Source organism: Taudactylus pleione, unplaced genomic scaffold, assembly GCF_031769625.1.
Source record: "Taudactylus pleione unplaced genomic scaffold, aTauple2 ptg000172l, whole genome shotgun sequence".
Lineage (NCBI taxonomy): Eukaryota > Metazoa > Chordata > Amphibia > Anura > Myobatrachidae > Taudactylus > Taudactylus pleione.
Genome location: NW_028284574.1, coordinates 8,617,452 through 8,642,610, shown reverse-complemented (window position 1 = coordinate 8,642,610; position 25,159 = coordinate 8,617,452). Strand labels below are relative to the sequence as shown.

General features: G+C 43.4%; 1 protein-coding gene across 2 annotated transcripts in view; it reads left to right on the top strand.

Annotated features, from left to right (window-relative positions):
* The window catches only part of RAP1A (RAP1A, member of RAS oncogene family), a 72,318-nt gene that overhangs the window by 9,698 nt on the left and 37,461 nt on the right, over positions 1-25,159 (top strand). For both annotated transcript variants that reach the window (XM_088475427.1, XM_088475429.1), the window contains exon 2: positions 20,657-20,723. The gene's annotated coding sequence lies outside the window, so the exon portion shown is untranslated. The remainder of the gene's footprint in view (positions 1-20,656; positions 20,724-25,159) is intronic.

Genomic DNA, 25,159 nt, shown 5'->3' with positions numbered 1-25,159 from the left:
GCAGACTGCATCCCGGTTGTCGGGATCTTTACCACATCCCCTTGCATGTAACTGTGCTCACAGCATCGCGTAAACACTGCTCAAATAGATGGCAGAATCAGGCAGAGATTTTGCACATGCATAGGATTTTAGTAGCTGGCTGGATATCTTATTGCTCATGATACTTGAACAAGTACTACATTACAGAAAAATAAATAGATGATCAATTTGAGTGCGGAACCTAAATTAACAGTGTGAAGCGTCTGATGCCGCTCTGAGAGGTTTTAAAGGAGTATATATTTTATTAAAATTTTAGAGCTATTTGAGATTCTCAAGTTTTTTTCTATAGTGGGAAGTATGGTCTAATTAACCGCTAATCTTGTTTGAACTATACAGTGATCGCACTGAGCGAAAAAAATTGTGAGTACCAGGGAACCCTCACTTTAAAAAAAAAATGGGATTTTACTGCACTGTTTCAGGGTCCCATCACATATAATGGGGGCGAGGGCAGGCAGCAGTTAGGACAGTGCAGGGGGCAGGTAGCAGTTGGGGTAGAGGTGGTTAAGAGCACGCAGCAGGGAGAAGTTGGGGTAGAGGGGAGTAAGGGCAGGCAGTGCTAGGGGTAGGAAAGGGGTTAAGTGTAGACAGCAGTTGTGACAGTGCTGAGGGGGGCAAGGGGCAAGGCAGTTCTGAGATAGGGAGGGGGCAAGGGTAGATAGCTGGCGCAGTACTGGGGGGCAAGGAGCGGGTTAGGGGCTTTCAGTGACATTTCACCGAAGGGTCCCACCACACGCTGTGCTGTTACCTCATCCTATGGTACCTGGGCTGGCTCCCCCGTTGGTACACCGCGCCGGTGCACGGCTGGCTGCAGCAGCTGGTGCTCGGAGATCAGGTAGGCGATGTGGTTCTAGGAATAAACAGATTTCATTAAACCTTCTCCCGAGAGCTACAGCATGTATATGCACTCCTGCACTCCACTACTACGCATACATATAGTCTGCCCCTCCCTCTCAGCTCCACAGATATAGATATATATATATATATATATATATATATATATATATATATATAAATCTCTATTTATTTTCAGTGTTCTCAGGCTGTTTTTTGCTGGTGCACCACCTGGCAAGAAACAGTCTTTCATCCGGCACCTTTGGGAGCATACAAGTGGGGACAGTATTTGGGAGCTGTATAAAAAGGACCAGATCCTACAGACTTTGCCGCTTTTTCATAATCAGACGACTGGGCTTCTAATAAGAAGAGTAGAATTAATATATAAAATGTTATTTCAAGTTTAAATCATTGTAAGGTCAGGGTTTAAGACATTTAATTATTGCGAAGGCCCCCACCCGGCTACTTCTTGATGCCACCCGGCTGGGAAAATTTTTTGGGGAGAACACTGTATATAATGTGTGTATTAGTGTGTATGTTTGTTGAGTCTCCAATATCCAAATACGGAATTTTTTTTTTAGTATGACTGAGATGGTGAAACCTTTGATTTTTGATGATTCAATGTACACACACTTTGTTTAAGGCACAAAATTATTAAAAATAAAGTATAAGATTACCTGCAGGCTGTGTGTATAATGTGTATATAAAACATAAATGTATTCTGTGTTTAGATTCGGGTCCCATTCGCAAGATATTTCATTTTGGTATGCAAATGTTCCAAAATACAGAATATTCCAATATCCAAAATGCCCCTCGTTCCAAGCATTTGGATATTGGAGGCTCAACCTGTATATAAAACACAAACACACACATGATAGATACTTATGGTATCAATATGCCTGAGTACACTTTTTGTATGCATAAGCTCGTTTTCTGTATACATCATAACCCATATTTATTTTCCCTTTACAAAGATAAACCTCCGGCTGTTTTCCTACTTCTATTTTTAATATAAATGTACATGACCAATTGTTCCTAAAATCAATATTTTTGGTCAAAATGATTGGGCAAATGCTCTGGGACCCCTGCGACACCCCTTCTAACGACTAAGCAATTGGGAGTTTCCAATTAGCTTAATTAGTCAGTAAATACCTTCTGAAGCACTGTCTTCTTCCTCCAGCGTGGGGACCCTGTCTCCTGCAGCAATGGTGTGTGTAAGTATGTTGTATGTGTGTAAGCGATTGTGTGCGACACCCATGTGTGTGTGAGCCCCCCCACCCCCGGTGACAGCTGCAGGGAGATCTACATCTCCCAGCAGCCCCCTCCCCAGTGCAAAGATAGAGGGGAGAAGACAAAGTCGTGGAGACCAACGGACTGGTAAGTAATTCTCTTATTTATTTTTTTCATATAGCACCGTAGGGTTTTCAGTGCTGAAAACCACGGGTTCATTTTTTAAATTTAATACTGCTGGTATCAGGAGCGCGCATTCAGCGTGAGTTGAATAGCGCTGGGTATTTGGTCCTGGAGCTATTCAATTCCTTGCACTGTTTAGTCAGACAGTTGCAAGTTAAGTAGACTAAAGTGCCCGACACGAGGTTGTTAGCGCTGTGCTAAGCTGGAATACAACCTCGCTGCTGGCCCTTTAGTCGCCCTAACAGCATGCTGAATTTCATAGCTCTGGGAGCTCCCTCCCGGTACTATCAACAGTGCGCTTATTTGAATCAGGCCCCATGAAAGATGGGTGTTTTCAGCTTGATCATGCAACAAATGCTGCAACAAGCCACCCATTTACCTTGGTTTTAAATGTCAATAGACTTTTTATTTAACTGTTGTCAAAACGCCAGCTTCTGTTTATAACTGCATTTGTGGTACAATTTATATTGGTTACAAGTGTATCAAAACTTCAGCCACATTTAGCTTGTAGGTGTCAAATTTATAATACAAGTTCCTTCTTTCAGGCACACAAACGTGTATTACAATGCTATCCTGCTTTGTATGTAGAGTTTGAGACAAAACCCATATTACCATTACTGATTTTATGAAGTACTCTTTGGGGGCAATTCAACTAGCACCACTGGGATGTAGCTCCCAGGTTAATTGCCTGGAGCTATTCAACCACTCCTGCGGTAAGCACGCGACTTGTGAATTTCTGGTGCGGAAATCCATGTTAACTAGTGCCACTGGGCTAGTAGCTGGCTTACAAGGTGCGGCAATTTCATCGTGCCCTGGACTTATTCCGGAAGATGCAGTTTACTGCGACTAAGCCCCGGGCATTAGTCGCGGGAAAGTGCAACTTCCAGGTTTAAGTGCTGGGTGCAATGCAGTCAATTGAATAGCTTCAGGCATGTAACCTGGAAACTACATCCCATGGTGTTAATTGAATTGCCCCCTTTAAATGTTAAAAGGATAAATTATTATCCACGGAAAAAAATGTATCTCAATCACTGAGCACACTGCCTTAACTTTGATAGCAGACTACTCACTATCAGTGGGTAAGAACCATTTATTATTTGTCAAACTGCAAATATGTCTTCATACACTAATCCTTTGAAACCATATGGCATGTGATGCCTGGCGTGATTCTTGTGATACATACTTTCCTCGTTTTTGCTATTTTTGCCTAAAACTTGCGTCTTAGTTCACAAGTAGTGTACTAGGTTATATTGTCACAAAGGAATTGATATAAAGTCGCAGATTAGGTGTAAATATGTATGGTAAGAATCACTCCTGTGGGACCTACCTCAAGTGCTATTTTTGCTGCTACTTCCTTTTATGCTTCTTATTCCTCAATCTTGCATCTCCGCAAATAATGTAGCATGCTCTTCGGATTAGTGTTTTGACTAAGTAGCAAAGTCGATGGCATGATTTGAGGATAGTTGCATGTGGACACATCTGCCTTAATAAGCTACAGTAAATATTTAGTTGTATGTAAAAGTTTGGGTGCCTCTAGCCAAATTGCATGTCTCACTAAGGGCTTGATTCAGGTTTGCACATTGCATGCTCCGATGTAAATATTAAACTTTGCCTGTATTCCATATATTCATCCACTTGTGAAAGTAGTCATCTTGGTCAGCACATATTTGCACCAGCCCTATAGGATCATCCAAAGTTAGGTGGAAAGCCTGGTGGTTTATCACTTTTCAGAGCTTAATACATCTGGTACTAAAACACATGTTTTTACTCAAAGTTGTGTATGCTCAGGCACATGCATAGTACAGAAAAATCGCAATATCCGTCTACCAACAGACTTGAATGCAACTCTGTGTCAGGCCCTGAATATCTATCTAAAGTAAATTCCAAGGTAGAAAACTTAGCATTTCTGTACGTTTTCATTCACAATTACTATTTATTTGCTAAATTTATCAGATTGAAGAAAATTAAGTGCATTGTGGCATATTCAAAAGTTTGGGCTTCCTTCCAGCTGATGCATTACAAAGTCATACATTGAATAAATTACCTGATCCTTCTAACCTTCCAACAACCAAGGGCTTCTATAACCAATACATTTATATCTAAATACTACCAGCTTGTAATTTCCATAGTTAGAAGCATCCCTAGTGAATAAAAGCTAAAGGGGCCTATCCATTACACGACTTTGTGAACAATCTGACTAAAACCAGGGGTTTTTTGTCGGATCGTGTAAAAAGTCGTGTGATGCATAAGCTACAGGTGTCTTGCGACGCGCACTCCCGTGAACAACAGTCGGAGTCTTTTGCTGTTCGAACATGCTGGTCAATATCTGTATATTGCTGAACGACTTTAGAAAGTTCAGTGGATGTGCAGTGAACGGCAAACGACTTCTTTAATGAATATTCACTGCGCTCATTAAAAATTTGGTCCTTGGTCTATAATGGTCTATCATGTTTGTGAAAGACTTTTGCATGAAAGACTGTTTGTACGACTTTTTCATGAAAGACTTTTTGTTGGCAGGAAAAGTCTTTGGTCTTTGGTCTTTCACAAAAAAAAAAATCTTCTAATGGCTAGGCCCCCAAGGGTAAAATCTTGAAGACCTATCCACGTATCTCCACCCCCCCATTCTCCCTCCCCCATCACAATTAAAAAATATTAATTTGTCATTAAACAGGTCAGATATGTGGAGAAGAAAGTTTTGCTGACCCTGGAGTAGTTGTTGGAGGTAAATGTCAGTTGGGAAATATGTAAGAACCGAAGGAAGTCAGACGTTGTTGGAGCAAAGTGCTTTGGATTGAACTTTTTAACCATAAACACTTTTGAATAAAAACAAGTGAAGCATTTGAAATTAATGTTTGTAGAATTATTTTGCATCCAGTTGCATAAGAAACATTGTCTATTTGGAAGATGAAAGTCCAATAGATAACACTTCCTAGGGGCTACAGTCCCAAAGTCAGTGGAGAAAGGGAAACTGAAAATAAGTTGGATGTTTTAGCTGACCAACAATCCAAAATGTATCTATAGATCTAGCATGAAGTAATTACAGGAATGAATGATTAACATAACATGGTACTTTGTGACCAGACACATTTCTGCACGTGCTAGTTATGACAATACATTTTACTAAGGTATTGTAGTGATTTACATGACAAGCCTTTAATTTTACATTAGACTTTGGAGAAATGGAAAACTGCTTGCTTTACTCTTACTTTCTCACTGAAGAGGAGTTCATAACTAATTCTTCTTTGGGTGAAATTACCATGTAACAAGCAAAGATTTGCTCATTCCACTGTGTTGAATTGCATTCCTGATCGCAGTAAATGCAGGGTGCTTGGAAACAGCACCCTGTCCATGGGTTCGATTCAACTCAACTCAAATTGAATATCGCCGAGAATGAGCTCCCGAAGCTATTCAATACAGCGAGCTGTTTTGTCAGAGAATGTCTGTTCTCGTGCCCTAACTATGGTGTTTAGTAGCAAAACTGGCATTCTCCGAGTAAACTGCCCGGCGCAATTCTGTTTCCATGGCGAAAAGGGCAGAAAACCACATCACGCCTGTAGTTTTGTTGGATTTCTGCTCGCACCCCAGGAGTAGAACAAATCTTAGTCGAGCTTAACAGAGCACTGAATTGAATAGCTCCAGGAGCTCCTTCACTGCACTATTGAATTTGCATTGAATTGGTGCAATGATTGAGTAATTTAGCTGGATGCAGTGGGCTTATGCAGTTATGGGCCTGATTCTGAGTCGTACACAAAAGGGCATGCAGCAGCGTGTATTAGCGGCTGCCTGTCTCCGGCTTTATGCAAATGCTGCTACAAACTCCATATGTTCGCCCAACTGTGCAAGCCACAAGATGCCAAATTATAGCACCCATGCGTGCTGTGATACTGATTGGAACATCCTAATACGCCATCCCTGTCACACCATTGGATGTTACACCAGCCCTGTGGCCGGTGCAGTTTTCTCTGGTTTACTGTGGCCTCCTGTACCGAGTGTCTGAACGCAGCCACTTGCATTGATACACCCTCTGAACAAACTTTTTTTATGTTCCTTTCTTACCATCTCCCAGCCACCGCTAAGGAATGCCCATCACTTTTCTACGAGACTTCTGATACTGTCTGTCCCGATCGCAACAGCACCTTGGTGTGTACAATCTGGATAACGCATGCGCCGTAGGAAATTTCAGAGTTTATTCACATTTTTCATGCACACACAGGGCCATATTCAATTATCCTGTGAAAACGGGTTATCAGCACGTAATTTTCGTCAGTTTCACTTATCCCAATATACAACTACAAAGACTTATCGCAGGTGTGAAGTCTTTGTAAAAAAAAAATGGGGATAGGTTTTGGCCACTGCTTAGGTGGCGAGAAAAAGTGCAGTTTTGGGGTGCAGACTTTTAAAATTAGCCTGCACCCCTTGGAATGTCCCTCAAAGGTATTCGGTGTCAAAACAATTTAAATGTCCTCTGGACACCCCAAAAAAGGTACTTTGATTTTGGCGGCGATAAAAAAAAAAATGCGGGACAAACTTCTAAACTAGCAAAATCTATTCTGGAGGGGTTCCCAAGTATGTGGCAGGTGTTTTCTAGAATGCAGGTGGTTGCAGCAGGTGGAGTTTTGAAGAATTTTTAAAAATCATTTTAGGGACTTAAAAATATGCTTGCACCCATTTTCATGTACCCCAAATTTGATGGGACTAGCTATTTATAAAAAAAAAAAGCTCAGTGCTATTCTTCACCACTTCTTCAAAGCCACATTTATGCACCTGCTGCGGCTGTGTAAAAACCCCAATTACCTTCAGTAGGCCAAATCGGGGGTACCCATAGTGATCCCCCATGTCAGACCATCTTCTAGGGGTGGCTGGCTGATTTCCCCAAAAGTGACAGGACTTTTCAGTACTTACCTTTCCGCCCGGTCCCGTTTTAGTTGATTCCTAATTGAATACGGGGATAAGCGGGCAAAAAATGGCGAGAAGTCTGACTTCTGACTTTTCGCCTCAAACTGAATATGCCCCACAGTTGCAAATTGCTGAACTACGTGAACATCGGCATTGCGCGCGACTCCGAATCAGACCCTATGTGTTTAATAGATGTGTCAGTCTTTGGGTGCTTCATGACAGAAGTACATTGAATTACTAGTATCATGTATTGTAAAATCTATAATGGCATTCTGTTCAATTTTAAGATTGTTGGCTGCTTAAATATGGCCAAATCCTAATGGCATAGCAGCTACATTACAGCATCTAATAATTTTTTTATTAATTTCTGGGACTTGCATGACTAAGACAGGATGGTCGACAAATACGGAACATAGCCGGTGAGGTAGAATGTTTCCACAACTTAACTACATGTTAGCACACTGCAGACAAGAGAGGCTAGTGTGTTAAACTATCATATAGTGATCTGTGAATTGATTCTAATACTTATAGAAACTTTTCTTTTTGTTTGTAATTCCTTCCTCTTTTCTGTGGAAATATTTATGATGGACTTCCATATGGGCGTACTATAATCTACACAATTTGTCGCAGACCTCAGCATTTTCCATTACTTGATTCTCTTTTTTTAGATTTCAAGGTCAATGATGTGACCTTTAACCTTGAATATCTAAAAAGTGTATACACTTAAATACAATCTCTTTGGTATAATTTTCATTTTGGGATGCCTTTGGGAACAGGAGTAAAAAAAAATTAAGTGCGGCAGTTCAACGTTACTTGCGCTAACCGTACAACTGGCAAATTCAAACTTGTCTTGTAGTGTCTCTCTCTGTGTTCTAGGGATGGCCTTCGGTGGTTTTCCATCGATGGGTACCATCTGTGATAGCCATCGATGGTACAACATCACTCTTTGATGAACCATCGATGGTTTGCACCACTTGATGGCCACCGCTGCCGTGTGCCTTCCTCAGCAGGTATGATCAGTTTTAGTTGACCTTGCATGCATTATTTAAAAAAATATATATTTTTTTGTCATGTTTGCAACCCTGTAGCATGAACACCATGTATTAATGAGGGCTAAAATTTTACTTATGAAAGTTACTTTATGCCGTCTACCATGCTACCAAAGTTTACGAAAATCTGAGATGGTCGGGTAGAAAAGTTACTTTTTGTGATGATTTGGCATGGAATGACCCTTAATTATTAAACTATAATGATAACATTGATCTGCTGGAATGCGGGCTGGCAGGGTGCTGGCAGGCAGTCTATTCGTGTCTCCAAATTATCACGCTTGGGGGCGTGCCCAGCACTTACGGAGATGCTAGGCTTCCCCCAAGCTCTCCCCTCACAGTGAATAGATGCTGTGCAGTGATCGATCACCACAACTTTCTACTTCAGGGTCCATAGGGGGTCCACAGGGTTGACCTTGGGGTATAGCGGGCACCACGCAGTTAAAGCTTTCACTGCTCCCAGGATGCACTTGGGTCCGTCCTCTATACCCCGCCCCTGACCACAGGCACCTCAGTTTTAGTTGGTGCCCGGCCGGAGTCGGGTCAACTTGTCGCAGTGGGGCTGTTTATGACCGCCTCTAAGCTTTATTTTCAGAAGATAGAAGATTTATTATTTTATTTTTACTCTTCTGAGGGCAGCGTCAGACTGTCCAGCTGGACGTCCACGCTGCCGCTCCAACAACCCCGCTGGCGCTGCGACGCCAGTACTGATCTGGGGATCGCAATGGGACCCCGGAGTCAGTACTAGCGTGGCTCCGGGACCTCCCACTGACTGCTGCCGGGCTCACGGGGATTCAGGTAAGCCGCGTGTAGCGCTGTCAGCGCTGCATGCGGGGGAAATGCAGTCTCTAAGCCTCCGGTCTCTGGGGATAGACCGGTGGTGCTAGTAGCGGCGGCGGGCTCCCCCTCTGCAGGCATACCCCGCTCGTCCGCTGGACCATCAGGGAGTAATTGCTGGAGGGGAACCAGCGTCCCTGGGGTTAATCACTAGCCTGGGGAGGCAGCCTTCCCTGGTTTAGCGGCTCCTCCCCTCAGCGCGCCTTCTCTCATGCGTGCTGGCGTCGCTGAGCTGTTCTACTTGCGGCCACTCCTCCTCAGACTCCCAGGCGGTGCATGGACCGGTCCCCCTGTGTACACCTCCTCTGCAAAGGGACAGTGTGCGCAGCGCTATAGCCCTCCCAGATACTGAATCTGGGAGGTTGATTGTAGCGGAAGGTGCGGTGAGTCAAATCCTTACTGCATTGTATGTGACTTTTGCTAGTGCTGCTGTCTGTGACTTTTTTTTCAAACTTACTGTCAGCTTGTACCTATCCCTTTCCTTTCCATACGGCCCGACAGGTGTGTGGGGGAAGGGCTTTTTTCTGTAGACCTTCGCTTGTATAAATCAAGTATTTGCGAGGTCAGTCACATACAGTTGTGTGCTGCACAGTTCAATATTGTGGGCTGTTGGTGTTGCATACTGTGAGTGCAGGGGTGTTTTCACTATATTCCCTCTGGTGATACGTATTCATTAAGTATTTACTGGATCATGTCTGATGAGGAGACTGAGTGCTCCGGAGCTCCTGTGCTGTTTTCCTGCAGACGCTGTGCTGCTGGAGTTGATAGGGGGGATCTGTCTCAGGATAGTCTGTGCGGGCGGTGCCAGCTGGTGCCTGGCCCCTCCATGCCCCCTATTTCACAGGATCCTCCTTGGGCGATGTTTTCCCAGGTGTTGGCATCTATTGCGGACTGTTTAGCGGTGCCTGCTGCGGTGCCTGTTGGGGCGTTGCCCAAGCCTAACATCCCCCATTCCCCGGGTATTCCGCATTTATTGCAGTCTCCCCCAGGGTCTCAAACTGTGGGTCCTTATGCGGGGGTGCCTGTGTATGTCCAGTCCTCCCCTGTGACTCAGCAGTCGGTGGTGCCTTTTCAGGGTTATCCTCATGCTGCGCCTCCACCTTGGGTGGATGTACTCTCCATCTCTGTGCAGAGCCTGGCGGCTTCATCCTCTGTTTTTCAGTCTATGTTGCAGAGTGATTTGCCCCATAAGGCGCCCAAGCGTCACGTTGTGAGTTCTCTAACAGCGCAGCTGTCGGACTCGGAGGTGTCTTCGGATGATGGAGAAGTTCATGAAGACACTGACTCTGACGCCGCGGCCCAGGAGATGGAGACTAAGTCCTCCATTAATGTGCCGGCATTGGTTCGGGCGGTGCACGCTATCCTTCATATAGAGGATGATGCACCGGCCCCGAAATCTAAGTGTCTTTCCCTTGTCTGACCAGTTGACGGATCATATGGCGGGGGCCTGGCAGGTGCCCAGTAAGAGATTCCAACCACAAAAGAGGTTGGCATCGAATTATCCTTTTCCTGAAGCACATTGCAGGAAGTGGGAAACTCCACCGGCTGTGGATTCCCACGTCACCTTCTTGATTAAGAGCGCTACGCTCCCATTACCATCTATTTCCTCTTTGAAGGATCCCACAGACAGGAAGGTCGAGATATGTTTGAAATCCATTTACTCCCTTTCAGGGGCGGTGGCGCGCCCGTACATGGCCATCTCATGGGTGGCTAAGGCCATTGAGAGCTGGGCTAACGCTTTGGAGGATTCTTTTCCAGAGGATGCTCCGGAAATTCAGAGAGCGTTAGTTAGACAAATGAGGGATGCCGCTTCCTATGTAGGGGAAGCTTCGTTGGATGCTAGTCTGCTGACCTCTACGGTGTCGGCTGCAGCTGTATCTGCTCGTCGGTCCTTGTGGCTAAGGTCTTGGCGAGCAGATCTGGACTCTAAAAAGGGTCTGGAGGCTTTGCCTTTTAATGGTGAGTTACTATTTGGTCCGGACTTGGACAAAATAGTGGATACCTTGGCTAAATCCAAGTCTGCTTCAGCGCCGGCTAAGGTTCGGAGCTCTGCCTTTCGGTCCTTTCGGGTTCAAGGTAAGGCCAAGGGTCAGTCCTTTCCGAGGCATTCAGCGACCAAGGCTGCGCTCAAGCCCAAGAAGCAGGCTTGGAGTGCTCGGCGCCCTTCTTCCAAGCAGGAGGATAAACCTGCCTGATGGGACGGGCCTCTCTCTGGGGGACCCCAGAGTGGGAGGCCGACTTCTTCAATTCGCCCAGTGTTGGCACAGTACCACCACGGATGCCTGGGTTCGAGAAGTGGTCTCTCAGGGGTACGCCCTGTCGTTTCGGTTCAGGCCGCCCCACCAGTTTTTCTGCACGAGTCCTTCTCTGGACCAGACCAAAGCTGTCCAGATTCAGGTAGCTATAGAATTCTTGCTACACGCAGGGGTCATTGTTGCAGTTCCGCAGTCTCAGTGCGGGACGGGGTACTATTCTACTCTGTTTCTGGTGCAGAAACCCAATGGTTCTCATCGCCCTATCCTGAATTTGAAGTCTCTGAACAAATACCTCAGAGTTCCCAGGTTCAGGATGGAAACGTTACGTTCCATCATTTTGGTGATGGGACCCGGGGATTACATGGTCTCCCTCGATATCCAGGACGCCTATCTCCATGTGCCCATAGCATCGGCACATCAGCGGTATCTGAGGTTTGCTATTCTGAACCGTCACTACCAGTTTCGGGCGTTGCCTTTCGGCCTTGCCACGGCTCCAAGGGTGTTCACCAAGGTGATGGCAGTTATGGCTGCCCACCTTCGGGGTCAGGGTATTCGGCTGTTTCCGTACCTGGACGATCTTCTGCTGCTGGCGAGCTCCCCGGAGGTGCTTCTTCGTCATCTCCACCTGACCATTGCTTGTCTTCAAGCACACGGGTGGTTGATAAATTGGAAAAGTCCTCTCTTGTCCCATCACAACGGATGGTCCATCTGGGAGCACTTCTGGATTCTTGTCAACAAAGGATTTTCTTGACTCCGGAAAAAGTGTCCTCTTTACAACTGAGGATACACAGTTGCCTAAGCATTGGCAGGGTGTCAGTCCACTCAGCAATGAGAGACCTGGGGTCCATGGTGTCGGCATTCGACTTGGTGGAATTTGCCCAGTTCCATTCCAGGCCCCTGCAAGGGCAGATTCTATCGGAGTGGAACGGGTTACCTCACCGGATCCGATCCCAGATGCTGGTATTGTCCCCGGAAGTGCGCCGGTCTCTGGCGTGGTGGCTTCAGTCAGCTCATCTCGTCCTTGGTCGCCCCTTTTGGATCTCGGACTGGGTTCTGCTTACGACAGATGCCAGTCTCCGGGGTTGGGGGGCAGTGACAGGCTCGTTGTCTCTTCAGGGCCATTGGTCGGCGGAGGAAGCCGCCCTTCCCATAAACGTTCTAGAGCTGCGGGCCGTTTTCCGTGCTCTACTGTCGTCAGGCACCGCTCTTCACGGAAGAGCAGTTCAGGTGCAATCGGACAACGCTACCACGGTAGCGTACATAAATCACCAGGGAGGGACTCGCAGTCGCGCTGCGATGTCAGAGGTGTCTCAGATCCTGGCTTGGGCGGATGGCCACCTTCCGGCAATCTCGGCAGTCTTCATCCCGGGAGTCCTCAACTGGGAGGCAGACTTCCTCAGCCGTCACGACGTGCATCCCGGGGATTGGTCGCTTCACCCAGAGGTGTTTCAACTTCTCGTGGACAAATGGGGACTGCCGGAGTTGGACCTGATGGCCTCCCGTCAGAACTGCAAGTTGCCCGTGTACGGATCAAGGACAAGAGATGCAGGCGCAAGCCTAGACGACGCGCTGTCGGTGAAATGGACGTTTCACCTAGCGTACCTGTTCCCTCCGATCTCCCTGCTTCCTCGCGTACTCAGAAAGATCAAACAGGACTGGGGCACGTTTCTGCTAGTGGCTCCAGCGTGGGCTGCTTGACGTGGTGCCTCCGCTGTTCAGCTGTGCAAGGCAGCCACTTGGTCTTCCATTCAGACATTTTTGAGGTTTTATGCGTTTGACACCTTTGCCTCTCAGGATGCATCCTTTGGGCGCAGGATTCTCCTTTCTGCACAGGAGCGTTCCCGCCCTTAGTTGAACTGCTTTGGGACATCCCCAAGGTCAACTCTGTGGACCCCCTATGGACCCTGAAGTAGAAAACAAGATATGGTAAGAAATTACCTTTATCTCTGTTTCTACGAAGTCCATAGGGTCCACAGGGCGCCCGCCCTGACGCACCTGGCTTCAACTGGGCTATGTGATTGGTCACCGGTTTTCCGTCTCCCATTTCTGTGAATATGGTTTCTTGTGTGTTCCAGTCTTCCTTCTCTCTGTTTAGTCTCCTCCTCCGGCCTTGGCTGCTTACCAACTGAGGTGCCTGTGGTCGGGGGCGGGGTATAGAGGAGGACGGACCCAAGTGCATCCTGGGAGCAGTGAAAGCTTTAACTGCCTGGTGCCCGTGGATCCATATCCAGCTATACCCCAAGGTCAACCCTATGGACTTCGTAGAAACAGAGATAACAAAGGTAAGTTCTTACCATATCTCTTGTTTTTCCCACCCACGGGACACTCTGCCTCGTGGGTGGGGAAGGCACAGGGTATGCAGGCAAAAGGGCATGGCGCATTTTGCCCTTTTAAAATCGGGCAGGGGAGGGCGCCACACAAGCTTATGGGAGCACTAATTTATTTAAACAGTGGATACTGCTAGCTGACGGGAGGTGTCCTATTGCAGATCTTTTAATTTAAAAAATAATCCATTATTCAGTGTTATGTCTACTACCGGATCCACTTTGTTTTGAATACATTAGATCATAGTTCTCAAACAGAGGAACCCAAACAATTCTCTCCTCACAGAATCACAAGTGAAAAGCTTAGCTCCACCTGTGGATCTTTTAAACTGTGTCAGTGAGTGATGAATACACCTGTGCACTTGCTGGGTGACCTGTAAAACATGAACTGTTTGGGGTCCTGGGGACCAAGTTTGAGAACCACTACGTTTAGTACAGCAGATCCACCTTTGCTTCAGTGTGACAACTTTTTGCATTAACTAAATGTATTTGGTAGCAATATACTTCGGATTCATTGAATTTGAAAGTGACTTTATTTGGTCTCACTATAATTAAAGTAAAAACCAGGAATAATGTGTTATGTGACACTACCCAGAGAGAAATTGTAACCTGCAGCCGTTACAGTTGAGCGGTAAGAATCATTAATTTGGGGTATGATGTGAGCCTACTTTATGGCTTTATTTAATAATAGGACTGTCAGTTGTTTACCTAAATTAATATGATTATGTAGCTGGGTAGTTTATAATACACTACTGTTTATTGCTGGGTACACACTTGCCGATGTGATGGCCGACCGCACGGTATATCATGTGGTCGGTACACACTGCACGATGCACTGACCGACTGCTCGATAAGTTGGGCACTGGCTCCATCCACTATGCGGTCATCTGCATCTGGGTCATTCCTTCTGCCCTACGTGGAGGCCGTTGGAGTGACCCCGATGGATGACCCGCGGGAGCGTGCATGGTCGCTCATAGGGAGACACACACTGGCCGATATGGATGATATGTCGGCCCGATACGTGGAATCAGATGACATATTGTCTAGTGTGTTCCCAGCTTAACGTTTACTGCAAATTATTAAATACCACTGTGTACCTACATTTTAGATACAGTTGTTGCTGCTAAGGGCACAATTCAATTAATTGCTAGAATTTAGCTCCCATACTAAGTGCCCAGGAGCGCTTGAATTTCTGCGTTGGTCACTTTTTCGCGATAACGCTCAGAATTAACCGCATTCAGAAGCAGCTCGCCCCCCCACCCCGTTATTGTTACAGATGGTTTCATTGGTACGTAATTGTAATATACAAATTATAGTCTGTAATTTGGCACTTTTCTAAAAAGATTTAGCAATGTTATTGAAATCCTAACTTATGTTTCTAAATAGCACATTATAGCTAAATCTGAACCTACTGCAGCAACGTTTTGTGTGGGGCATACTACTGAGTGGTGTGTTCTTTGTGATATTTCCCCTCTGGGCAACTGTACTTTGCTATGTCATGTTGTATGATTTGTTACAGTTGCGCAAAAGAAAATTGAGTGCTTTGAATGTGACTATTAGGCTGTCTGTTTGACTTGGAGTCCTTCATCGCTTTGGTTATGCCCTGCATTGATGCGTCTTGTCCAGGATGCTTGGGTCTTTGAGTTTGAAGGTTTTCCATAATTTGGATCACCTGGATTAATTGTTTTTTGGGTGCCCAATTTTTTTGCTGAAGCAGAGCAGAAGTGCAAAAAGTCCGGCTTTTGGGTGCTTGGGTTTAGCCGCTTTGGGCGCGGCATGGGTGAAAAGTAATCGGCTGCCAAAACAACTGAATACCGCCACTTAATCTCCTTTTAGACGGAAGATCAACCGTGAAAAATTAAATCCCCCCCCAATCCCCCCCCTTCCCATGGTGACTAATTTCTTTACTGTGTGTGATTTTTCTTTATGCAACACATAACTTGTCATTACTGACTAGGTATTCCCCGTGATTATTTTTCTTCCTAATATTGGCTTTTACTGAATGTATTAGGAGACACCTCTTGTAATGATGCAATAAACTATGCATAAGAAATTATCACTGAGCCACAGTGATAGATTATAACTTCACCATCCCCCATAACTTCATTACATTTATTTAAATATGTTGTTAAGGGAGAAGGTAGATTATGTTCGCAGGTCTACAATTGTTAATTCTCAGAAAATGCGTGGCTCTGAGTGTCACCCAGATAACATGAAGGATCATCCTTGTTAGGAATGATTTTGAGCTACTGTCATTTATGAATATGACCTCTAAAAGGGGTGAGATCATGAAATACATGGGGGGGGGGGGGGGTTATTCAATTGTTTTCTCGTACCCGATTTGCATTTGTAGTCTGCGACATGAAATCTGGGTGCGATATTCAATTGTTTTTGGTGCCTATTCCTTGTCACGCAGACATGACAGTTTAGCTGTGTACAGTGGCTAAGCCTGCCTAAAGTCCTGATGTAACATGCCTAAACAGTAGTTTGGACCCCCAAAACGAAGACTTTTTTTGCAGATTTTCCACACCTCAGCAGGGTGCGAGCAGAAATCTGTAAGCCGGCGACATTTGCGCCCAAACGGAGCAACAATGTAATTGCTTCTTTTGTTGCCCATTAATAACAGCCTCCGGCACAAACAATTAAATTCCCCCCCATAGTGTTGAATGCTTAAATAGATATTAAAATATTGAAGTGTTACACATTGCAATTAATTTTCTCTTTTATATCTTTCAATTTACAAAGCATTTGCAAAAGTTGATTTAAAATAAAATACTTTACAATGAACACAATGGGCTCGATTCAATTCAACGCAAATTGAATTGCGCCGGGAAGGATCTCCCGGAGCTATTCAATTAAGCTCGCTGTTAACCCCGACTAAGGATTTCTTCTCTCATCCCTCCTGGGGTGTGAGCAGAAATCCGAGAAAACTACAGGCGCGATGCTGTTTTCTGCCCTTAGCGCTGCAGAAACAGCATTGCGCTGGGCAGTTTAGTCGGAGAATGATGGTTCTTGCCACTAAACACCATGTTTAAGGCGCGAGGGGCGCGAGAACCGCCAATCTCCCAAACAGCGCGCTGAATTGAATAGCTCCTAGAGTTCCTTCCCGGTGCTATTCAGTTTGCGTTGAATTGAATCAAGCACGATGAGAAATTGTCATTGACATAAGAAATTTAAAGTGCCTGAACTAGGCTTTATATATACTATAGTAACAAATGCAGCCCCACAGCACACCATTTTTCTCCTACCTTGATAGTAGATTACCAATAAGGTTATCTCTTAGTGTTTTTCCTACTGACTTTGCACAAGTCTCTGACCTCACGTCACTTTAGACAGGAGATTGGGCGCGATTAAATAATTGAATTGCCCTCTTTATGTTTTGAACTTAAACACTTTCACAGTACAATTGTTTTTTACTGTAGCACTATTGCTTCCTCTGCCTTCAGAACCCTTTTAGTAATGCATATATTTTGACTATTTTAAAACTGCACATATTTAAAAATTGTATATTATACACATTGTCATAAGCAGCTGCTTGTTTTAAAATTTCAGATCCAGATTTTGCAGCACAAATAAAACTGAAATTAACATCACATTTTGTAAGGCCAGTAGTTTTTCATTACATAGCTCTTGATAAAAGTGACCTCTGATTGTGGCTTCTGATTGGTCCTCTTGCTTACAAACTCACTTGGGCCCACGAATCCCTGGGGATGATGGCTGATCTGGGAAGGGGACATAGAAGATTAGTAACAGATAAGTGATGTCCACTTAAATGACATGCTGTAATGTTTTAAAATTGTTTCCCAACATATAGGCCCAAATGTAATAGTGTGTGAGTTGCAGGCAGTGGCAACATTTTGGCGAGGTAGCATTGGGAAAAAAAGGCAATCAACTGGGTCTTGCCTTAAAAAAATAAAAAAATATTGCTACTTTTAAATCTCTACATCGCCGAAATCTTGTCAACACGTGGGCTCAGCGATTACATTTGTGCCCTAGAAGTATCTGCACATTATTAAAAGGACAAAAAATCATGGGCATTTACTGCAACCAGGCCCACCCTTGTGCAAAAATGTCACTGATGCTGTCCTACGGAGTATTGTCTCTAGGCACAACCAGAGCTGATTTCATACCACTATTGAAGTAGGCGAAGCAGCTGTCTACGTTTAGTAAGCACCACATAAAATAATTATTTTTATTTTTTAAACTATATTTTACCACTGTGCCCTTTCATGCTAAGAGCCGTATTCAATTTGAGCCGAGCCACGATACTTTTTCGCGGGCCGGACTTTTCACCTACTTCGCCTGTTTTGTAGGCGGAAAAGTATTGCGCGCGTGCCCGCTTTACCCCGTATTCAATTTGAAAGTACGCAAAAACGGGACCCGGCGAAACTTGAACAGGCGCAGTACTGTCAGTTTTGGGGAAATCAGCCTGACACCCCCCAAAAGATGCACTGATATGGGGGTTCCCTATGGTACCCCCCGATTTGGCTTGCTGAAGGTATTTGGTGTTTTTAAACTGGCTCAATAGCTGCTAAATAGCGTTTTTCTATATGTGATGCAGAATAGTATTCAGGAGTTTGTTTTTTTCCTGAAAATAAATTATCCCAGCAAATTTGGGGTACTTGAAAATGGGGGTCAGCATATTTAAAAGTTGCTAAAAGTGAAGTTGAAAACGTGAAAGTCCACCTGCTGCAAGCACCTGCAATCAAAAAAACACTTGGGGCATACTTGGGGACCCCCCCCCCCCCAGAGTCAAGTTCGCTAGTTTTTAACTTTGTCCCCCAACTTTTTTTTTGCCCCCAAAATGAAAGTGATTTTTTGGGGTGTTTTTTACATTGCATTGGCGGAAAGTCTTTCAAATTTGAATACGGGGTAAAAGCAAAACAGGTGAAAATTACGTCATCGGCGAAAAATATCGCGGATCCGGACTTTTCGCTTCAAATTGAATACGGGCCTTAGGCATATTAATATACAAATTACGGACTCACTGCATGAGTCCTTATAGCACAGTGTATTTTGCAGATCTGTACACAGGAACTCAAAATGTGAGGAGAGATACTTGCAAGTTCCTTGCAGATACTTTGAAGTGGAATATACTGTTTCACAGTATTGTGATTTCTGGGACTACTGGATAAGAATATATATTTTAAATATTTGCTTGTCGTAAGAGCAGTATTCAATTGTGTCAGTGCGTCCGATCTCGTGTCTAAAGTGACGTGAGAGATCGCGGGGCGCGATTCAATTGAGGCCGCTCTTCATGTCTATCGCGCCCAAAGAGGTTGGGTTTAGCTGCGTAAAACGGCTACACCCAACCATAGTGCTGGGCGTGTTCACGAAAAGTGCCATTTGGATGCCCAACTGGGTCACTTTTCGGACACTTTAGCTCCCACCCCTGCGGGAGTGTGAGCTGAAGCGCCGGCAGCTGATTATGCACGACAGGAGCAATAATTGAATAGCTCTGTCGGGCACAAAGGGGGGTTGAAACAAATGAATTCCGCTCAAAGTGTTAGAACAGAGTTCCTTCCTCACTAAGGGGCATATTCAGTTAGGTGCGAAAAGTCCCGTAGTTTTGTCATGCCGGACTTTTCGCCGACATCGCTGGTTTTCAATGCGGAAAAGTATCGCGCTTATCCCCATATTCAATAAGGAATCATAAAAAACGGGACCCGGCGAATTCGGACCTGGCAAAATCCTGTCAGATTTGGGGAAATCAGCCTGACACCCCCTAAAAGAAACACTGACATTGGGGATCACTATAGATACCCCTGAATAGGCCTGCTGAAGGTATTTGGGTACTTATGATCTCAATAGGTGCTAATTAGCGTCTTTGCAAAAGTGGTGAAGAATAGCATTTTGCATTTTTTTTTTTTTTGCTTAAAATAAGTAGTCCCAGCATTTTTGGAGGTACACGAAAATGGGTGCTAGAATATTGTTGCTAAAGTGAAGTTTTGTTTAAATAACTTAAAAAATCCACCTGCTACAAGCATCTGCAATTTTATAAACACCTGGGGCATACTTGGGGACCCCCCTGGGATCTATTTTGCTAGTTTTTAAGTTTGAAAAAGGGGGCAAAAAAGTACAAAGTTGGGGGACAGTCATTTTTAGGGGTGTGAAGTGTTTAGCTTTTTTTGACAGTTTACCTTTGTGGGACTGTCCCAAGGGTGCAGGGTGGTTTCCGCAAGTTTGCACCCCAAAGCCCCAATTCTGCACTTTTTTCGACAGCTTTCATAGGCGAATCTTTTTCGCCTATTCTAATGCATTGGTTTTCCATACTGGCGAAAAGTCTTTGGATTTGAATACGGGGATAAGTTTTCACCTGGAGAAATAACGGCACCAGTGATAGTTTTCCTCAGAAACTGCCTATTTGCACCTAATTGAATACGGCCCTAAGGGGCAGATGTGTGAAGCTCTGTGAAGTGATAAAGTTGAGAGTGATAAACGACACACCAATCGGCTCCCAACTGTCATTTTTCAAACACAGCCTGTAACATGACAGTTAGGAGCTGAGTGGCTGGTCGTTTGTCACTCTGCACATTATCACTTACCAGAGCTTCATACATCTGCCCCTAAAGTTCTTATCTCTGGCCAGTTAGTGTACAAAATATTGGTGGAATCACATACACGCACAGTCTTGGTTGGTGATGTCACAGCAAATTCACTCTCAGCCATTGATGATCTTTCGCCATTTGTGGTGGAAATGCAATAAGGCTTTTATTTTGCTTTCAGACCTGCAGTGGAAAGTTGACAAGAACTTTTTACCTTCATGCTTTACTTTTAAATCGTAAACCTCTGATATCTATATTCTTTCTATTTTGTAATTGGAAGATTTTTTTCCAAGACCCTAGAGCGACATAGCATGTTCATTATAGCTTTATTGCATTTCTGATTATATAGCATTTGATGTTTATGCATATATGTTTAAGCTCGTGCAGTTCATTTTAATGTGATGTTGTAATAGTATTCATATGTTCTTTTAATGATTGAAGGTGGTAATAATGTTTTTATTTTACTGTAGGTCAAATATTTTGGATACATTATTTTGCAAAACAGAGGAGAAACTGTTTACATGTTCAGGATAGCAGGTAAGTGTAATTGTACGATCATATGTTGAAAGAGAAGGCCTTGCTCAAACAACCTAATGTAAAATTGCCTTTTTAAGAATTCCTGTTGCAATTCAATTAGCGGTGATGGTCACGAGGTGCTGGTGTTCCAACAATTTTTTCTGTACCTCCCTGTTACCAGCATTGCAGGTTTTTATGTGCATCCTGCCAAGGTTTTCGAGAAAATCTGCGATATTGGGGTACCATAAATAAGGGGTGATGTACACAGGGCCGACAACAGAAATCTTGTGCCATGAGTGGGAAGTTGAAGGAAGCCGATGGGAGAGGAAGATGAACCGGAAAGAAGCAGTACGGATGAGGCGCAGGAGGAGGAGCCCCTCGTGACCCGGTGTTTGACTTGGGAAGGTGTCAGTGGATGGGCTTTGGCTGGACGGCTGCTGTCACAGTACAGCAGCTGTTTAAAAAGTTTTACTAGGTGCTGCTGCCCCTTTTTTTTTCTGTCCCTGATCCTCAGGGCCCGGCATGGTTGTCCCCTTTGTCTCCCTCCTGTTACCGAGCCTGGGTGTACGCAACTACATGTGGCCGCTAATTTAATTGCTTGATAAGTCTGATTATTGGATGACACCTTTATTTACAGTGTCTAATTTTTTAATTAAAATATTACTGAAAGGAGACCTAAGAAGAGAAAAGGTTTCTTAAGCAAACTGAAATCGGAGCATGTTGTACCACCTTAATCTAGAAGGTAGAATGGTTGTGGTATACATTCTTGTTTTAGTCTACCCTTTAAATTGCACTGCCACCTGGGCTAAACCTTTCCTAATCTTCCCCTTCCTCCTCTGTATAGATGTTTTACCATCTGTATCTCTCTCAGCCCCAGTTGAAACCTGTAGATGAATGTGTGTGAGAGGCCAATCACAAGCCGCAATCAAGAAAGATTGTGATTGGTCCTCTGGTTAACATCTTCCCTCCACTTTCTGATAAAAGTAGTTACCCAAAGTGTACTTGTGAAAATGTCCAAATATATTAATAATACAGTAACTCTGGCAAAGCTGTCCATGCAGCTAGATATTCTTTATTTTGTTTATTGTGTACTATATAACACTTTGCGGTAGCTAATTTTTATAATGACTTTGACACAGCTATGTGAATATGGGCCACAAAATAGATCTCGTGTGCTCTTTATGGGGGCAATTTAATTCAGCAGGATTTGAATGGGACCCAGGAGTTAGCTCCCGGAGCTATTCAATTCAGCATGCTTTTTAGTCCGTCTAATGATTTTTCTCGCACCCTCCTGACCGTGCGAGGAGAAATCTGACTAAAGTGACAGCCGCGTGGCTGTTTTCCGCCTTTGTGCTGTGGTAACAGCCTCGCGGCTTGCTCTTTAGTCAGAGAATGCCGGTTCTCGCGAGTAGACATCCTGGTTAAGTCGCAAGAACCGGCATTTTCCGACTTAAGTGCTTCATGTTGGAGTAAACATCACAGTGAATTGAATATCTACAGAATCTCTCTCTCAGCGCTATTCAATTCCCGCTGAATTATATCGACCCCTATGATAGATGTTACCATTGAAAATATCCCTAGTCTTTGGATTGAATTTCAAACATAACAGACAGTAAAGTGGATAAACGTTTTAATGGGTAAAACAAGATTGGGAAAATTAGCAGCAAATTGTAGGCTCTCTGACGTCTGAGATTTGCATTCCATACAGGATATAAATCATGAGTAGTAGGATAAGTGATCAAAAGCTGATTTCTTTTTAAGAGTTTCTAAGATTTATAAAAAAAAATTGTTCTTGAGGAGAGAATACACTTCTATATTAAGTTTTCTATAGGAAAGCATAAGGAAGTTATGTTGTACTATGTTTGATACAATTGTTCAAAAAAACAGTAGTAGTTTGTTTAGCAATTGCAAGGCACTAAAGACATGTTCTAAGTTTTAACCGTAACCTATTGTTCTGACGTGGCAATCAGTTTACCAGCTATTTTGTGGTCTGTAGTGGTTGGAGAATTAAAGGATAGCTACCCTTATTGGAGTTGTTAATTGGGTATATTTGTAAATCTGGTATATTAACCTTCTATCCAGGAGCAGAGGAGTGATAAGTATAGTGGCTCTTTAGATGAAGTTATTTTACGATGTGACAGCTTTTGTGGCCATTGGATTTCAAAGGGCAATAATAATTTATTATTGCCCTTTATTAAATGCAGAATGCCTTTTCATTTAATTTTCCTTTTAAGTCTCACAGCCAGAACTGGCAACTTGAATGCTTTGAAAAGCTGCAATTTAGTAAATATACTGTTACATCCTTAAACATTAATAAATATTATGCTTTTTTTTGTTTAAAGAATCATTAAAAACCTTAATCAGTTGCTGCGATATTGAAGCTACTAATAACATTTATGCTTATTAAGTTGTGTCAAGTTATGATAGTTTTCATGAGTTTTTCTTTGTATGTACATAGCTTGCAGTAGTGTGCAAGTTACTGTTTATCAGCCATTTAAGGCTGAGGTGAGGCTGACTGCAATGTGGTATAGGATTACAGTCAGGGAAAGCTGCATTGCTAGCAAATTATCTCCTTCTGTAATCACTACTTTATCTCAACTGCCTTAAAGTCTGATAAGCTACTGACTGTTCTTTCCATATACAAGAATGGGCTCTGACTGGTATGGTTGGGACTTAGGAGTTTTCTGTGATGTTTTTATTCTTCTTTCGTTTGGAATGTGCAGTACTTATACCTACAATACTCTAGATGGAACTTAAATGGTCTACTTTAAAACCCAAAATGGCATTGGTTGTTTCATCCTGTTAAGTTTTTAGCAGTAAACAGTGACTTAAGAGCATACTGTGTTAAGATTAACTAACCTGTCCAGTCATTTGCTCTCAGTACAGTGGTGCTGGTAGTGGACACCCCTACTGTTATGCTAATTGGGGGAAATGCATTTGGTTTTAGTGTGCACTATTTTAATTATTATTATTTTTTTAGCACTCATACCACTGAGCAAAGGATTCCAGGGATTCCTAGTCTGGCCTAAGAAACTACATTTAAGATGCCTAACAATAGTCTCTCTAGCCTTCAATAGACTTTTATAGACCTGTCCAAAAATGAAGGGAGTATACATATAACATTTATACCCATATAATTTACTATATTAATTGATGTGGCTTTAGTAATATATTGAAATTGTCAAGTGAAGTAATTTCATAACTCCAATAGAACAGAATCCAGCAAGCTAGGCTGATGGTATAAAGGAGGACGAATAAACATGAGAGTAAGATGTTTATGGTTGGCTGTGTCATTCTCCTTATTTGTCAGGGAAAAAACAGAGTGAAGCATCTCTGAAGTTAGAGAGAGCTCAGACAGATTTCCATAAAAAGGCATAATTCTGCTGAGCAGCCACGCAAAGGAATTACTTGGAACAGCAGTGCATTGTAACTTGGCAAAGAAATGTGTCCTCCTGAGAAATCCTTGATAGCCATATAATAATTATATATTTTTTTTACATTAAAACATATGTAGAATGTGTTTTATGTACCCTAATTCCCATTCAGTTTGACAATTGGTGCAGTCTTTCATTAAAAAAAAAAAAAAAACTGGCATGTTTTCCATAAATTGACTTAAAAACCTGTATCTAATTTGTGCAGTTTATAGTTATTTTTATGCAAAGAGTTGTGGGTGTTATTAGGTTTGTACACAAAATACTATATTATTCAAATCTGTGGGTTCATATGTCGTCGTGTCATCTGTCCTAGTGGTTTAATAGCACGTGCTGCTAGGATCTTTATTCTAATGGGAAACCCCATAAACTGTTAAATTTTTTTATTTTTCCTTTCAAGCTTACTGTGGGCAATCATTTACTCGCAAGGTGCCACCACACTTTACCATCTATTACGATAGACCATCGTCCCTAATTATCATACGTACCTTTTATGAAATTCAAGACAAAATTAGCAAAGATACTGGTTGCAAAGTGCCTTCACACAATTGTGCCGGAGGCACTTTGGGTAAATGCTTGAAAGGGAATTATCTGTAAGTTAGGTGAAAGACATTAAAATTGGGCACTTTGGAGAAAAGAGTTAGGATCCCTCTGCAGAATTGTCTCTAGTGAACACTTAAAATCTTTGAAAGAGGCGTAGGTTCTGATAGGAAGATCCAAAGATGGAAAACTGAGGAAAGTCTTTAAGGGCAATAGTTATTTTTGGGTGACCGGAGCTATTCAATTGTTTGCGCGATACAGCATCCTCGCTTCCAAAATGCATTGTATTAGCCGCGTAAAGTGGCTTCTCCCATGGAAAGTTCCAATTAAGGTGCCCAAAAGCCCAACTTTTGTTTGGATCTCTGCTCCTACCTCAGTAGGGCGCAAGCAGAAAGCCACCCAAAAAATTGAATAGCTCTCACCACTTTAGTTGAGTTACAGATGCAAGAAACAATTGAATTCCCCCCTTGTAGTCATGATCATCGA